Below are 17,133 nucleotides of genomic sequence, written 5' to 3'. Positions count from 1 at the left end.
CATCCTGAGAGTAGATGCGGTGGAGACAGAGGAATTGAGAGAAAGGAAAGGCATTTTTACAAGTGACAGGGTGGGAACAGGTATAAGAGCACAAGACCATAAGACAAAGGAGCAGAAGTCAGCCATTCGGCCCATTGAGTCTGCTCCGCCATTTCATCATGAGCTGATCCAATCTCCCCTTTAGTCCCATTCCCCCACCTTCTCACCATAACCTTTGATGCCCTGACTACTCAGATACCTATCAATCTCTGCCTTAAATACACCCGATGACTAGGCCTCCACTGCAGCCTGTGGCAACAAATTCCATAGATTCACCGCCCTCTGGCTAAAAAAATTTTTTTGCATCTCTGTTCTGAATGGGTGCCCTACAATCCTCAAGTCATGTCCTCTCGTACTAGACTCCCCCACCATGGGAAACAACTTTGCCACATCCACTCTGTCCATGCCTTTCAACATTCAAAATGTTTCTATGAGGTCCCCCCTCATTCTTCTAAACTCCAAGGAGTACAGTCCAAGAGCGGTCAAACGTTCCTCATATGTTAACCCTCTCATTCCCGGAATCATTCTAGTGAATCTTTTCTGAACCCTCTCCAATGTCAGCACATCCTTTCTTAAATAAGGAGCCCAAAACTGCACACAGTATTCTAAGTGAGGTCTTACCAGTGCCTTATAGAGCCTCAACATCACATCCCTGCTCCTATACTCTATTCCTCTAGAAATGAATGCCAACATTGCATTTGCCTTCTTCACCACCAACTCATCCTGGAGGTTAACCTTCAGGGTATCCTGCACGAGGACTCCCAAGTCCCGTTGCATCTCAGAACTTTGAATTCTCCCCCCATTTAAATAATAGTCTGCCCGTTTATTTCTTCTACCAAAGTGCATGACCGTATACTTTCCAACATTGTAATTCATTTGCCAGTTCTTTGCCCATTCCCCCAATCTATCCAAGTCTCTCTGCAGACTGCTTCCTCAGCACTACTGGCCCCTCCACCTATCTTTGTATCATCAGCAAACTTAGCCACAAAGCCATCTACTCCATAATCCAAATCGCTGAAATACAACGTAAAAAGAAGCAGCTCCAACACGGACACCTGTGGAACACCACTGGTAACCGGCAGCCAACCAGAATGGGATCCCTTTATTCCCAATCTGTTTCCTGCCAATCAACCAACACTCTATCCATGTATGTAACTTTCCCATAATTCTATGGGCTCTTATCTTGTTTAGCAGCCTCATGTGCAGCACCTTGTCAAAGGCCTTTTGAAAATCCAAATACACAACATCCACTGCATCTCCATTGTCTAGCCCACTTGTACTTTCCTCAAAAAATTACACTAGGTTTGTCAGGCAGGATTTTCCTTTGAGGAAACCATGCTGAGTTCTGCCTATCTTGTCATATGCCTCCAGGTATTCCGTAACCTCATCCTTGACAATCGACTCCAACAACTAACTTCCCAACCACCGATGTCAAGCTAACAGGTCTATAATTTTCTTTTTGCTTCCTTGCCCCCTTCTTAAATAGCAGAGTGACATTTGCAATCTTCCAGTCCTCCGGAACCAGGCCAGAATCTATCGACCTTTGAAAGATCATTGTTAATGCCTCCACAATCTACACTGCTACTTCCTTCAGAACACGGAATCCTTCCGAGGGTGCATTCCATCTGGTCCAGGAGGTTTATCTACCCTTAGACTATTCAGCTTCCTGAGTACTTTCTCTGTCATAATTGTGACTGCGCATATTTCTCTTCCCTGACACCCCTGAATGTCCGGTATATTGCTGATGTCTTCCTCAGTGAAGACTGATGCAAAATACTCGTTCAGTTACTCCGCCATCTCCTTATCTCCCATTACAATTTCTCCAGCATCATTTTCTATCGGTCCTATATCTACTCTCACCTGTCTTTTACTCTTTATATACTTGAAAAAGCTTTTAGTATCCTCTTTGATATAGTCCAGGTAGCTGTGAGAACCAGCAAGTTTATAAAAGATATCACTGGATAAACTCTCTCCAGAGATAGAGGCACAGTTAGTGAACCAGATCAAGAAAGGGGAGGGATGCGTCAGAAATGGATCAGGTAAATTTGAGGGAAGTGTGGAAGTTGGAGGCAAAGTTGAAGTAGTTGACAAACTTGGCATGGGTGCAGAAAGCAACACCAAAGCAGTTGTTGATGTGGCATAGGAAAAGTTGGGAGTGATACTGGTGTAGGCTTGGAACATACTGTTTCACGTAGTTGACAAAAAAGGCAGGCACAGCTAGGGCCATGCAGTGCCCATGGTTGCACCTTTTGTTTGAAGGAAGTGGAAGGAGCAAAGGAGAAATTAATCAGGGCTAGGGCCAGTCCCACCAGAAGGAGGAGAGTGGTGGTGGAAGGTAACTGGTTGAGTCTGGTGTCCAGGAAGAAGTTGGGGGCTTTGAGCCTTCCTGATGGGGTATGGGAGTGTATGGGCATCCATAGCACAAATGAGATGACCAGGACCAGGGAACTTGAAGTCATTGAAAGAATTAATAGTGTGTGAAATGTCATGGATGTAGGTAGGAATGGACTGAACCAGGGGAATAAACAGAGACGAGGTGTGAAAATACATGAATACATGTTCAGTGGGGCAGGAACAAGCAGAAACAATGGATCTACTTGGACAGGCACGTTTATGGATCTTGGGAAGGAGGAAGAAATGGAAGGTGTGGGGTAAGGGAATTATGAGGTCACTGACAATGGATGGGCGATCCCCAGAGTTAATAAGGCCAGTGATGGTGCAGGTGACAAATGCCTGGGTGCTCTTTAGTGGGGTCCTGTTCAAGAGGTAAGTAAAAGGTGGTGGCAGAATTGCCACTTGGCCTCAGCAAGGCAGAGGTCAATTCACCAACACGCCCCTTATCCGTGGGTTCGATGTGAAGTTCGGACTAGTGCAGAGAGAGTGGAGATCAGTGTGCTTGGAAGGAGTGAGGTTAGAAGAGGAGAGAAAAGTTGGAACGGTTGATGTCTCATTGGCAGTTAGCAATGAAAAGATCCAGGGCAGGCAGAAGACCAGAGCAAGATACAGCTTCTACCCCTGTCAGATTTCTGAACAGCCGATGAACAGTAACTCACTATTCTGCCATAAAAAGCTTAATTATTACTGATGTCAAAATTTGTTGATTCCATCTATAAATAGGTTTCTGCTCTCTGCATTATGGTGCAGCAAACCACCGTTCCCTCCAAGCTGCTCATTAACTGAAATGCTCTCGAGCACTTAGCCATTGCTGTCGTGCAGCTATAATTGGATGCAGCTAGAAAAAGTTTGAAGGAAATGTTGTACTGTATTTCATTACACCTTTCAATTAATAAGTAAATCAAAAGAAACAAAATGCTGGAGGAACTCAACAGGCCAGGCAGTATCTATGGAAAATAGTAAACAGCTGACATTTCTCCATAGACACTGCCTGGCCCGCTGATCTCCTCTAGCATTTTGTGTGTTGCTTGGATTTCCAGCATCTTCAGATTTCTCATCTTTGTGCTAAAATAAAAATAATGTGATATTTCAATTTTTATTCTAAATATTCATAGTGTGCTTATTACCAACAAGATATTTAAAGTTCAGTGCAGTTTGCAAGCCAGGTAAAAATATCCTGCTCAGCAATGGTTTGTCCATGCAGCTGTTTAAAAAAAGTGTTGGATCAAACCCATGCCAGTTTGACACCCACAGAATCATGTTACCAATTGCAAGAATTAGGTCTGGAATTAGGAGCCTGATCAATTTTCTCCCCAACAAAGGGCACCAAGTCCATTTACAGCACTTCATCTACAAACAAAAAATCAATTTACTCAAAATAGACCATTGGTTGATCTTAGGATCGGCCTCATCCCTCAAAATGTAGCTATGCTGAGATGTCAAGATAATGTTTGATACTGAATCAATCCGGGAGGGGGAAGGGAAGAAAACGCAAGTAATACAACAGTAGTGAACATTTCTGGTTCTGACCATTGGAAGACATCAATACTTCCTTGCTTAGTCTTTTATGGTATCCAGGAAAAGAACCATAAAGTCTGGGACAAATATCACTGGCAAAAATAAGCATAGCAATTTGCATTAAAGTAAGATTTCATCAATTAAGTTAACTGACCCATTTATGCACTTACATAAAGCACCAACCTTAATTGATCCAAGTGGAAGTGTTGATATTTCACGTAATGTCCCAACAGAAATGAACAGTTTCTGGAAATAAAAAAAAAAGTTAAGTTTGCACAGGTAAAATTTGAATTTTACGTACAAAGACTAATTTAACAAACACCAAAAGCATTTCCAATACTGCTGACTTTAGTCAAAATATATAAAAAAAACTAACATATTGAACCACCTTTAAGAGAAAATACAGGGACAGTGGGTCCTCTGATTACTATTAAACAGGGATCAGTATCCTAAGCTCTTGATTATGGCTATTGCCAATGGCATCAATCATACCAAACCAAGTACAGCAACAACTGTCTCAACCAGTACAGGGCTGATACGAATTAAAGCATTGGGGATTTGTTATAGTAATAGTGCAATGCTATTCTAGTTGAAACATAATTCAGTCATTGGAATGTACTCATTTAACAACAGTAACAACTTTAAGCTGTTTTGATTCAGAATCAGGCTTATAAGGTGATACCTCTTTTGCAGCAGCAGTACATTTTTGCTAATGATTTTTGATGATTGTCTCTTCAATGCTAAATATGCCTTTAGTAATTTCTCCACCTTCCAGCCTAGTCTTTGCTTTGTTATTATTTATGTAATTAAGAATACCAGCTACTCATAGGCAAAGAAAGGCTGTAGTTGGTAGCTCAAATATTTTGATGCAACACTTTCCATTATTCCCAAATTTAGTATTTGGACCACAAGAGCCAGACTATCACTGAACATTAACTGTAATATTAATATATGTATCACTTGATATACCATTTTCCAATCAATTAAAAACACCAACACAACTTCAATATCCTGACTTGTTGCAAAATGTCTTTAATGAACACCCAACAAGAACTTTGAAAAGGATCATTTCAGATAGAGAAGCACAATCTCCAAGAAGCATAGAAAAAAGGTGTTTCCCCGCAACCTCTGCCGCTTTTTGATCTCATACTGACTCCCTTCTGTGCTGCAAAATCTTATGATTATGCAAACTGATCTACCCTGCTGAACCTGTTGGCATCATATGCAGTCAGACCCATTGTTCCCTCTGAAGACCAGTGTAGCCAGATGCCTACAACTGCAACCTCTGGCTGCACTGGTCTTCAGAAGGCACAATAAGCCCATTTGAATATGATGCCAACAGGGTCCTCAGAATTTCCAGCTTTGCATTTTGCCAAAACTGCCTAAGGAGCATTTAAACTAGTAGTTCTAGGTTCATTTTGAATTAGAAATATAGAAAACCTACAGCACAATACAGGCCCTTTGGCCCACAATGCTGTGCCAAACATGTACTTTAGAATTACCTAGGGTTGACACAACACCTACTGTCTAATGGAGTGACACACATTTTGTGTGGCTGCAATTAACTCTTCCTTTTCCCCAGTTTAAACTTTGAATTTTTAACTTCTATTCGTCAGATCTTAGAGGGGAATAGTTGTTATTATGTCACAATCTTTAAGAAGTAGAAAGCAGCTTCCTGAATCCAGCAATGGAAATGGGAAAACTTCAAAAGAAAAATCAGAGGATATGCCTGTTTGGGCTGACCGTTTAGAACATTCACTGATGGGGGTACGGTATTGATGTGGATAGAGAATTGGTTGGCAGACAGGAAGCAAAGAGTGGGAACAAACGGGACCTTTTCAGAATGGCAGGCAGTGACTAGTGGGGTACCGCAAGGCTCAGTGCTGGGATCTCAGTTGTTTACAATATATATTAATGATTTAGACGAGGGAATTAAATGCAGCATCTCCAAGTTTGCGGATGACACGAAGCTGGGCGGCACTGTTAGCTGTCAGGAGGATGCTAAGAGGATACAGCGTGACTTGGATAGGTTAGGTGAGTGGGCAAATTCATGGCAGATGCAATTTAATGTGGATAAATGTGAGGTTATCCACTTTGGTTGCAAGAACAGGAAAACATTATTATCTGAATGGTGGCCGATTAGGAAAAGGGGAGGTGCAACGAGACCTGGATGTCATTGTACACCAGTCATTGAAAGTGGGCATGCAGATACAGCAGGTGGTGAAAAAGGCAAATGGTATGTTAGCATTCATAGCAAGAGGATTCGAGTACGGAGCAGGGAGGTACTACTGCAGTTGTACAAGGCCTTGGTGAGACCACACCTGGAGTATTGTGTGCAGATTTGGGTCCCTAATCTGAGGAAAAACATTCTTGCCATAGAGGGAGTACAAAGAATGTTCACCAGATTGGTTCCTGGGATGGCAGGACTTTCATATGAAGAAAGACTGGATCAACTGGGCTTATACTCGCTGGAATTTAGAAGACTGAGGGGGGATCTTATTGAAATGTATAAAATTCTAAAGGGATTGGACAGGCTAGATGCAGGAAGATTGTTCCCGATGTTGGGGAAGTCCAGAACGAGGGGTCACAGTTTAAGGATAAAGGGGAAGCCTTTTAGGACCGAGATGAGGAAAAACTTCTTCACACAGAGAGTGGTGAATTTGTGGAATTCTCTGCCACAGGAAACAGTTGAGGCCGGTTCATTGGCTATATTTAAGAGGAAGTTAGATATGGCCCTTGTGGCTAAAGGGATCAGGGGGTATGGAGAGAAAGCAGGTACAGGGTTCTGAGTTGGATGATCAGCCATGATCATACTGAATGGCGGTGCAGGCTCGAAGGGCCGAATGGCCTACTCCTGCACCTATTTTCTATGTTTCTATGTTCTCGACAGGAAAATAGACAACACGGTAAATCTTGATGCAACCTCTTCTGAGATGAAGTCGTTACGAGAGAGTTTTCAATTTATGCAGGAAAGTATTATTTCCTTGAATTCTGAATTTAAAGAGACGAAGAGTCAGATAGCAGATATTTCAGCCCACTTGGAAAAGTCACAACGTAAGATTATCGATTTGGAAGCAAGATCTCATTGGAATAATATTTGAATTGTTGGACTGAAGGAAGGATCTGAGAGTGGAGATTTATTGGACTATTTTGCTAACTTGTATCAATCTCTGTTTCCGGATATTTTACCTCAACCTCCCAATATCGAAAGAGCGCATAGAATTTTCACTTCAAAATCCGAGATTCCGAATAAACCAAGGTCAGTTTTGTTCTGCTTTCTTTGTTTCAAAGCTAAAGACCAAATCATGAAATATGCAAGGAAACAGAGTTTTTAAATTCAAGGGTTCCGAGATTCATTTTTATGAAGATTATCCACGGGAAGTTATGGACCTGCGGTCTAAATTTGCTCCAGCCATGAAGATAGCCTATGATAAGAGATTATTCCCATCACTTCACTATCCAGCCCGATTAAAATTATTTCCCAAAGATTTGACTCCACATGTTTTTCTGGACCCCAAAGAGGCACTGGACTATGTTAACACTATTTTGGTTGCAGCCAAGGTTTGAATGGTTTTAGGTCTGCTGAATAATTGTTATTTCGGAAAGAAAATAAGTTTTGAAGATTTCTGATTTGCTTAAGGTGTCCTTTGATCGATGGACCATTTAAAGAAGATGTGAACTTCTTGATGTGACTGATGAATGACTTCGGAAATCTGTTTGGTCTACTGAGCAAATTAACACAGCGGACACATGGTTAACTGGTTTGATTATTTGTTTCTATCCTTTTTTTCCCCATTAAGTGACAGTTTTCATAGTGGGGGAGGGAGGGGGGAGAGAGCGAGAGAGAGAGGAATGCTTAGTAGATAGTTTTTTTTCTAAAAACAGTTTTTCATTGGGTGTGTAAGTCAAATGGAAAATGGCACTGATTTTCCTTCATTAGAGATTGCATAGGCATTCTTCTCTTGGTTTAATTTTATTGTTTTGTTGTTTTTGGAGATTGTTTCTGCATTCCCCAGCTTATTTTTAAGGATTAAGTATAAACAATTTTTTTCTTTTGTGGGGCTTTCATATTTTAAGGCCGTGTGTTTTTTTTTGTAACTGGGGGGAGGAATTAAGGAAAGCTTTTAAAATCACCATTATAAAATGGGCAGCTCACGGAGTCTCTTTTTTTTTACTTCTGTGGGGATGTATTTCGGTTTTTTTTGCCGAATTTTGGGCTTTTCAGGGTGGTGGGAGGACTGGGGTTAGTTCTGAGTTATAAGATTAAATGTAGGATTAATTTTACTCTTCTTTATTGTATTTTTTTCCCATTACGGAGCTCTGGAGCATGGATATGGTTATACTTATCATCGCCAGTTTTGATTAGCCCGCATAGGTATGCGTGTATTTATGTGTTGTTTTTAAAAAAGGGTAACTAAACAGATAAACGTTACAAGTTGGAACATATGTGGTTGGAATCATCCTATTAAGCAAAAGACTTTAAAAATCATTAATCAATTCCAACCCAATATAATTTTTGCTCAAGAAACACACATCAAAACGGGCGATCAAAATAGATTTTTTTTAAAATGTGGAAGGGCCTTCACAATTTCATGCTACTTGTCAAAATAAAACAAAGGGAGTATTTATTTTTATTAAATCTAATATTTTATTCATCCAAGACATTGTGCCAGATATTAATGGTAGATTTTTAATTGTTAAAGGAACAATTTGTAATAGAAAAATTGTCCTGGTTAATCTATATGGACCTAATGTGGATGATCCTTTTTAAAAAAAATGTATTTGCTTTATTGCCGGATTTAAATGAGTATTTGTTAATGGGTGGTGATTTCAATTGCTGTTTAAATCCTTTGATTGACAAGAGTTCAACCAATCAGTGGCTTCCAAGTTGTTCTGCATCACTTAACACTTTTTTAATTGATTTTGGCCTGGTTGAAGTCTGGAGACATTTACATCCTAATGATAGAGATTATTCTTTTCACATGTTCACAAAAATATTCGAGAATCGATTATTTTTATAGCTGATCCCCGATTTCTGTCCAAAGACCAGAAATGTGAATATTATGCTATCATTTTCTAGGATCATGCGCCTTTAAGTTTAGCTTTTGAATTGAATGATGTCGTTATTGCAAACTTGCCTTGGTGTTTTCCAGAAAATTACAAAGTTTGGACTTCGTCAAATTTATTGAGACCCAGATAAAAGATTTTTTCCCTTTTTACTAATATGGGAGATGCATCGAAATTGATTAAATAGGATACATTTAAAGCATATTTGCGCGGTCAGATAATCTCCTATTTAGCTAAGCTTAAGAAACAGACAAAAATAGAGTTACCGTAGATTCCGGACTACAGAGCGCACCTGATTAAAAGCCGCTGGCTCTAATTTTAGAAATAAAATCATTTTTTTAATTGTAAAGGCCGCATCGGATTTTCGGCCGCAGGTGTCCCACGTTGTAATATGAGATATTTACACAGAAAGATATTACACGTGAGGATTTTTTTAACTTTTAATTAAATCCATATGGTAACAAAAACAAATACATATTGCAAATGCTTTTTTTTCGAACCGTGCCCGTACGCGGCTACTTTTAAATATACGTTGCGTATACTTCTTTACTGAACAACATTCCAATATCTCCTAACGACTGGTAAAAAAATATATATATTGCAGCCTACCAGGAAAAGTTATTGATACCTTTAACTTAAAAACAGAGTTCGCTCAGATCCAAAGCCGCTCGCGTAATGCGCTCCCTCCCTCCGTCCCGTTTCATCGCAAACCGGCATTTTCCCACAAGACACCGCGAAACCGGGTGTGACGTCATAGCATCCCGCGATGTAGTACAGAAAACAAATATAGTTTAAACTAAGTAGGCAGCACAATGCTTCGAGTGTTTTCCATGTTGATGAGGGAGAGTACAAATGACTGATTTACAATAATTTAATTGTGAAAGTGCGCTTGATTTATCGTACAATTTCATTGGACCTCTGAACTACTCATCAATTTTATTGGTCTACTGTTACGAGGCAAAATGTTTACGAGGCGGCATGAAAAAAATCATGCATTAGCCGCTTCGGATTATTGGCCGCAAAGTTCAAAGCTGTTCAAAATGTGGGAAAAAAGTAGCGGCTTAAAATCTGGAATCTACGGTAGTTAAGATTTCAAAACAAATTAAAGACTTGGATAGTATTTATGCAATCTCTCCTAACATTGATTTATTCAAACAGAGTTGAACTCCAATCACAATATAATTATTAACTTATCCTATTGAAAGAAATTTGTTTAAATTGAAAAGTCAATTTTATGTGTTTGGAGATGAAAATAATAAGCTATTAGTATCTCAATTAAAAGCAGCTAGAGCTAAAAGACAAATTTTAAAAATGCGTAAGGGAGACTGTAGTTTAGCATGTAATCATGAAGACATTAATAAAATTAAGACTTTTACATTGAACTTTACAAATCTCAGTTTCCAGTTGATTCTTCTAAAATGAATGCCTTTTTACAAAAGATTGATTTTCCTCGAATTTCTGTTGAAGATCAACAAACTCTTGATGCTCCTATTACTGAAAACGAAATTCAGAAAGCTATTTTTTCCATGCAATCTGGTAGAGCTCCTGGAGTGGATGGTTATTCTGTAGGATTTTATAAAAAATTTGAAAAATTGCTTTCTCCATACATGTCGGAAATGCTTAAAGATTATTTTTGATAGGAGAGTTACCTCCCACATTTTATGAAGCTTCTATTTCTTTAATTCGAAAGGTAAAGACCCTACTGACTGTGCTTCATATAGACCTACTTCATTATTAAATGTGGATGCTAAAATTATTTCAAAAATAATGGCTAATAGGCTAGAGAAAGAGAATATTTTAGTTGAAATTATCTCTCAAGACCAAACATGTTTTGTAAAGGGCCATTATTCCTTCTCTAATGTTCAGAGACTGTTAAATGTTATATTCACCCTTTTCTAAGACTCCCCAATCTGTTGTCTCTCTCGATGCTGAAAAGGCATTTGACAGAGTTGAATGGAAATACTTATTTAACGTTTTAGAGAAATTTGGCTTTGGTATTAATTTTAGTAAGTGGATCAGAATGGTATATAAAAGCCCTATTGCTACTGTTATTACTAATAATTGCAGATTTTTTTTTTTCCGGCTTTCGCGGGGTACGAGACAAGGATGTCCGTTAAGTCCCTTGTTATTTAATTTGGTGCTGGAACCCTTGGCTATTGTACTTCATGAAGCTAAAGATATCCATGGAATTTTCATAAATGGGACTATTCATAAGATCTCCCTTAATGTTGACCATCTCTAGTTTATATTTCAAATCCTAAAGAATCCATTCCTAGTTTATTGAAACCATTAAACGATTTGGAAAGTTTTCGGGATATAAACTAAACCTTCATAAAAGTGAATTATTTCCCCTAAACAATTCTGCTTCTATATATGATGACATTCCTTTTAGAGTTACGGACCCATTTAAATATTTAGGTATTATTATTACTAAAAATCATAAAGACCTTTATGAAGCTAATTTGGTTCCTTTAGGGGATTTAATGAAGCAATTATTTTGTAGATGGAATCCACTTACACTTTTGTTAGCCAGCCAAATTCATGCAGTTAAAATGATGATTTTACCAAAATTTTTTTATGTATTTCCAAATATCACTTTTTTTTAAACTAAAGTTTTTTTGATCAGGTTGACTATTATTTCAGCTTTTGTTTGGAATAATAAAAGACCAAGAATTGGTAAATATCATTTACAAAAATTGAAAAAGGATGGCGGTCCTGTATTATTGGGCTGTTAATACATGTTATATGTGTTCTTGGTTATATTGAGCTGATAAAAATGAACGACCACCTTGGGCTGATTTGGAATTGAATGCTGTGAAACAGTTTCACTTAACCTCGTTATTAGGAGCTTCTCTACCTGTACAACTGGTCAAAATTACTAATTTAAATTTATACCCTGTGATTAAGCAGTCATTACGAATTTGGTTCCAGTTTTGTAATTTTTTTTTAATCTCAAAAAATTTAAACTTTTTAGTTTAATTTATTGAAATTATTTATTTAAACCTTCATTAAGTGATCCTACCTTTCTTCTTTGGAGGAATAAAGGAGTTTATTCCTTCATGGATCTGTTCCAAGATGGCTGATTGATGTCTTTTGAGAAATTAGTAACTAAATACTCTCTCTCGTATTCACATTTCCTGCAATATCTTCAGGTCAGACACTTCTTACAAGAATATTTAAATAATTTTCCATATATACAGGATTCTGACCTGTTAGATATTATTTTAAAAATGAACCCTTTAGTTAAAGGTTTTATTGGGAAAATTTATAATTTATTGTTACAACAGCACAATTACCCATCACTTAAGATTAAGGAAGATTGGGAGAGAGCGCTTAATATGACCTTGATAACAGGGGATTGGTTGCAGATTTTGAAGTTGGAAAACTCTTCTTCGATCTGTGCCAGTCACTCTTTAACTCAATTTAAAATTGTACATCGTTACTATTTGACAAAGGAGAGACTGTCTAAAATATTTTCTAATGTTGATAGTCAGTGTGACGGATCTAAAACCAAGACAGCCACATTGACACATATGTTTTGGTTGTGTTCTGTATTGAAACATTTTTGGAAATCTATTTATTTTCTCTACAATTTCTAAAGTTTTAAAAGTTAATTTACATCCTAATAAATACAGTTTTGTTTTCTATTATCCTTCAATATATTCATGGTATTTCTCTATTAGACCAACACGTAATTGCATTTGTTACATTATTAGCCAGAAGGGCTATTTTGTTGAAATGGAATGATGCTTCTGCTGCTACTTTGATACAACAGTTCTCTCAGGTGATGCTATGTCTTAGTTTGGAGAAAATCAAATCGAACTTTTGATCCTCCATTTGATTTTGAGAAAAGGTGGGGTTCATTTGCCCACTACTATCATCTGATTTGAGTTAATTAATATGATTTCCTTCCAATTTTTGTTTAAATGGATTTGAGCTGGCGGATTGATGTCTTTCTTCAATGGAAGCTTGTATGATGTATAGCTCTGGGGTTGTGCTCCCAATGAGCTTTTTTTTGTTTTTTTTAGTTGGTAGGGTTTCCCCCATCTTAGTTAGTAGGGGTTCTTTATTCTTAATGCTTTATTTTTTCTTACTATTGATATATTGCTTAGCTTTGTTAATCAGTTAATTGCCAATTTACTTCTTCATTGTACATAATGACATTGACTTAATTACCTTAATGTATTTTTTGTTGATCTTTAACAATAATAAAAAAGATTTTAAAAAGAAATTACCTAGGGTTACCCGTAGCCCTCTATTTTTCTAAGCTCCATGTACCTATCCAGGATGATCTTAAAAAACCCATCGTATCCACCACCATTAGCGGCAGTCCATTTCATGCACTCACCATTCTCTGCATAATAAAAATTTACCCCTAACATCTCCTCTGTACCTACTTCCAAGCACCTTAAAACTGTCCTCTCGCGTTAGCCATTTCAGCCCTAGGAAAAAGCCTCTGATTATCCACACGATCAATGCCTCTCATCATCTTATACACTTCTATCAGGTCACCTCTCATCCTCTGTCGCTGTAAGGAGAAAACACCAAGTTCACTCAACCTGTTCTCATAAGGCATGCTCCCCAATCCAGGCAACATCCTTGTAAATCTCCTCTGCACCCTTTCTATAGTTTCCACATCCTTCCTGTAGTGAGGTGACCAGAACTGAGCAGAGTACTTCAAGTGGGGTCTGACCGGAGTCCTATACGTTACCTCTCGGCTCTTGAACTCAATCCCACAGTTGATGAAGGCCAATGCACCATATGCCTTCTTAACCACAGTCAACCTGCGCAGCAGCTTTGATTGTCCTATAGACTCGGACCCCAAGATCCCTCTGATCCTCCACACTGCCAAGAGTCTTACCATTAATACTATATTCTGCCATCGTAATTGACCTACCAAAATGAACCACCTCACACTTATCTGGGTTGAACTCCATCTGCCAATTCTCAGCCCAGTTTTGCATCCTATCAATGTCCCACTGTAACCTCTGACAGCCCTCCACACTATTCACAACACCCCCAACCTTTGTGTTATCAGCAAATTTACTAATCCATCCCTCCACTTTTTCATCCAGGTCATTTATAAAAATCACAAAGAGGAGAGGTCCCAGAACAGATCCCCGAGGCACATCACTGGTCACCAACCTCCATGCTGAATATGACCCGTCTGCAACCACTCTTTGCCTTCTGTGGGCAAGTCAATTCTGGATACGCAAAGTCCCCTTGTATCCCATGCCTCCTTACTTTCTCAATAAGCCTTGCATGGGGTACCTTATCAAATGCCTTGCTGAAATCCATATACACTACATTTACTGCTCTACCTTCAATGTGTTTAATCATAGCCTCAAAAAGTTCAATCAGGCTCGTAAGGCACAATTGCCTTTGACAAAGACATGCTGACACATCCTAATCATATTATGCCTCTACAAATGTTCATAAATCCTGCCTCTCAGGATCTTCTCCGTCAACTTATCAACCACTGAAGTCAGACTCACTGGTCTATAATTTCCAGGGCCATCTCTACTCCCTTTCTTGAATAAGGGAGCAACATCTGCGACCCTCCAATCCTCTGGAACCTCAACCCATTCCCATTGATGATGCAAAGATCATTGCCAGAGGCTCAGCAAACTCCTCCCTTACCTCCCACAGTAGCCAGGGGTATATCTCATGCGGTCCTGGTGACTTATCCAACTTAATGCTTTCCAAAAGCTCCAGCATACTCTTTCTTAATGTCTATATGACCAAGCTTTCCAGTCCACTGCAAGTCATCCCTACAAGGTTCTTTTCCATAGTGAATAGTGAAGTATTCACCAAGTACCTCTGCTATCTCCTCCAGTTCCATACACACTTTTCCACTGTTACACTTGATTAGTCCTATTCTCTCATGTCTTATCCTCTTGCTCTTCACATACTTGTAGAATGCCTTGGGGTTTTCCTTAATCCTGCTCGCCAAGGCCTTTTCATGGCCCCTTCTGGTTCTCCTAATTTCATTCTTAAGCTCCTACTTAGGAGAGCTAGCATTTCAGTTTCAACATTAGATAACTAAGAAACCAAAAATATACTGCAATCACAGTAAATACAACCTTTGATCAAACTTACATTTATAACTTCATTTAATGCTAAAAAGATCATTTGTAGGACTAAAGAAATGTACTCACTGACATGATTCAGATTTTACAAGTTTCCTTCTTTCATAACAGATTTCTACACAAAACATACACATGAACTTCCTAACAAATACGACTAATTACAACAGTATTCAAGATTTGACAGACTTGAATCAGTAGATCTGACAACATTCCAACTTTAAGTACCGTGACAATGCTAGGCAAAAGCTCAGTTAAAGAATCCTATACATACTGACAAAGATAAGAAATTGGATCATGGAAGACTTGGTCTACCATCCAGAATTTCCATCTAAAGTTCCTACACTTAGCTGGGATGATCAAAAGGTCAATCTCACTTCAAAGGATAAGACAATAATTAAAACTCAGGTGAGGACATTTCTATCCTTTGCCCCTGCCATTCAGCTTATCATTTAATTGTCATTTTTCTGCACTAAAATCAAATATTTTGGTTCCCTAATATGCAAAATATCCACCATATCTTCCCTGAATATACCCAATGATTCTCCATAGCCCTCAAGGATCCACTATCCAATAAGCAAGCAATTTTTTCATTTCCAGAATCCCTCTTGCACAAGTTCTTTAAATGTAGAAAGAAATGTAGAGTGTATACTGTACAACTGAAATATACTGTAATCACTTTAACTACAATTACCACTCAAAAATTGCACCCCCAATGCAACCCTCCATCTTGTCAATTTAACCACATACAATTTTCAAGAGTTGTTAAATCGCATACAAAGCATTCTAAAGTCTCCTTCTCCAACATTTGAAGGACTCTACATTCTGTTAACAGCTTGTTTCTGTTGGTATATGAATTCTACAGATCCAATGACAGCAGGTGGAATTGAAATAGGATCAAAAAAGACCACATTCGAGCACAGAAGTCCTTTCTACCTAATACATTTTCTTTCCCCCTCCAATGCTCATGAATTCCCTCCATACATGCTTCTTCCAAATTATTTTGGTCACTGATGGAGTTTGAACCAGATATCTTCAACAGTAATGGGAATCAGCCTCCACTCAGAGACAGAAGACCAATGCAGGCCTTATTCCAAAGCGTACAATTGGAGGCCAACACTTCAGTGGAGGACTGAGTAAATGCTATGATATCATAGGTGCGATTTTTTTTGACTAAAATACTCCACCTAACTCCCCTTACATGATCACAAATGAATCCTTTGTTGAATGAACATGAGAAATTTCCTGTATAATATTTATGCAACTAAATATCCAGAGACTTTTTTTTTGGAAACCTTTCTGTGCAAAATTTAGCTGCAGGTTCCTTTACATAATGAAGAATCCAAAGTTCAAGTCTGCAAGCTCATTAATTTGAAAAATGTTTAGTTGTACAAAATTCTGTGATGGACCTCATTCCTCAAAGCTTTTGGCTAAGGTTCCATTATTGAGTTGAGCAACTTGCTACAAGAAATAGCTTATCATGATTTGTCATGGGTACGTTAGTACTTTTACCACTTTGAGAATTGCAACAGTACTGCCAAGGTTTAGAAATACTCAAAACACACAAAAAATAACAAATTTCATGATCACACCTCACAGAACTAGAACTTTAACTCTTTGTCCACCAATGTTTCCTGACATGCTGAGGATTTATTTTATTTCAAGACTTCAGCAAATTTCAACTACTTTTGCTTTTCACATTTTAGTTACATGTTAGTACCTCTTTTCCCCTCAGCTTTCCCAAACAGATAACATGAAATAACAAAATTGAAATCACAATCATACCTGCCCATCAGTTGCTCATTACAGCTGCATACACAATCCAGGCCAGTGGAATAAAATGGTGGGGTGGAACAAAGATGTTCATGCAAGATGGCAAATCCAAGAAAAAACTTCCACACAAAAAAAAAGCAAGCATCTTCCAGGGCAGACAAGAAACTGAAGATGCTGGATTCTGGAGCAAAATGCTGTAAGAACTCAGCAGGTCAAGCAGTATTGGTGGGAGGAAATAAATCGTCAACATTTGAGA

General features: G+C 38.4%; 1 protein-coding gene across 10 annotated transcripts in view; it reads right to left on the bottom strand.

Moving 5' to 3' along the window:
- Positions 1-17,133, bottom strand: part of LOC140739827 (guanine nucleotide-binding protein G(I)/G(S)/G(O) subunit gamma-7) — a 152,683-nt gene that overhangs the window by 110,410 nt on the left and 25,140 nt on the right. For 5 of the 10 annotated variants that reach the window (XM_073068404.1, XM_073068397.1, XM_073068399.1 and 2 more), the window contains one exon: positions 4,122-4,197. The gene's annotated coding sequence lies outside the window, so the exon portion shown is untranslated. The remainder of the gene's footprint in view (positions 1-4,121; positions 4,198-17,133) is intronic. The other 5 variants (XM_073068405.1, XM_073068395.1, XM_073068398.1 and 2 more) reach the window with 1 other exon arrangement.

Source organism: Hemitrygon akajei, chromosome 16, assembly GCF_048418815.1.
Source record: "Hemitrygon akajei chromosome 16, sHemAka1.3, whole genome shotgun sequence".
Classification (NCBI taxonomy): domain Eukaryota; kingdom Metazoa; phylum Chordata; class Chondrichthyes; order Myliobatiformes; family Dasyatidae; genus Hemitrygon; species Hemitrygon akajei.
Note: the sequence above shows the minus strand (reverse complement) of the source record. Positions and strands in the feature narration are given on the sequence as shown.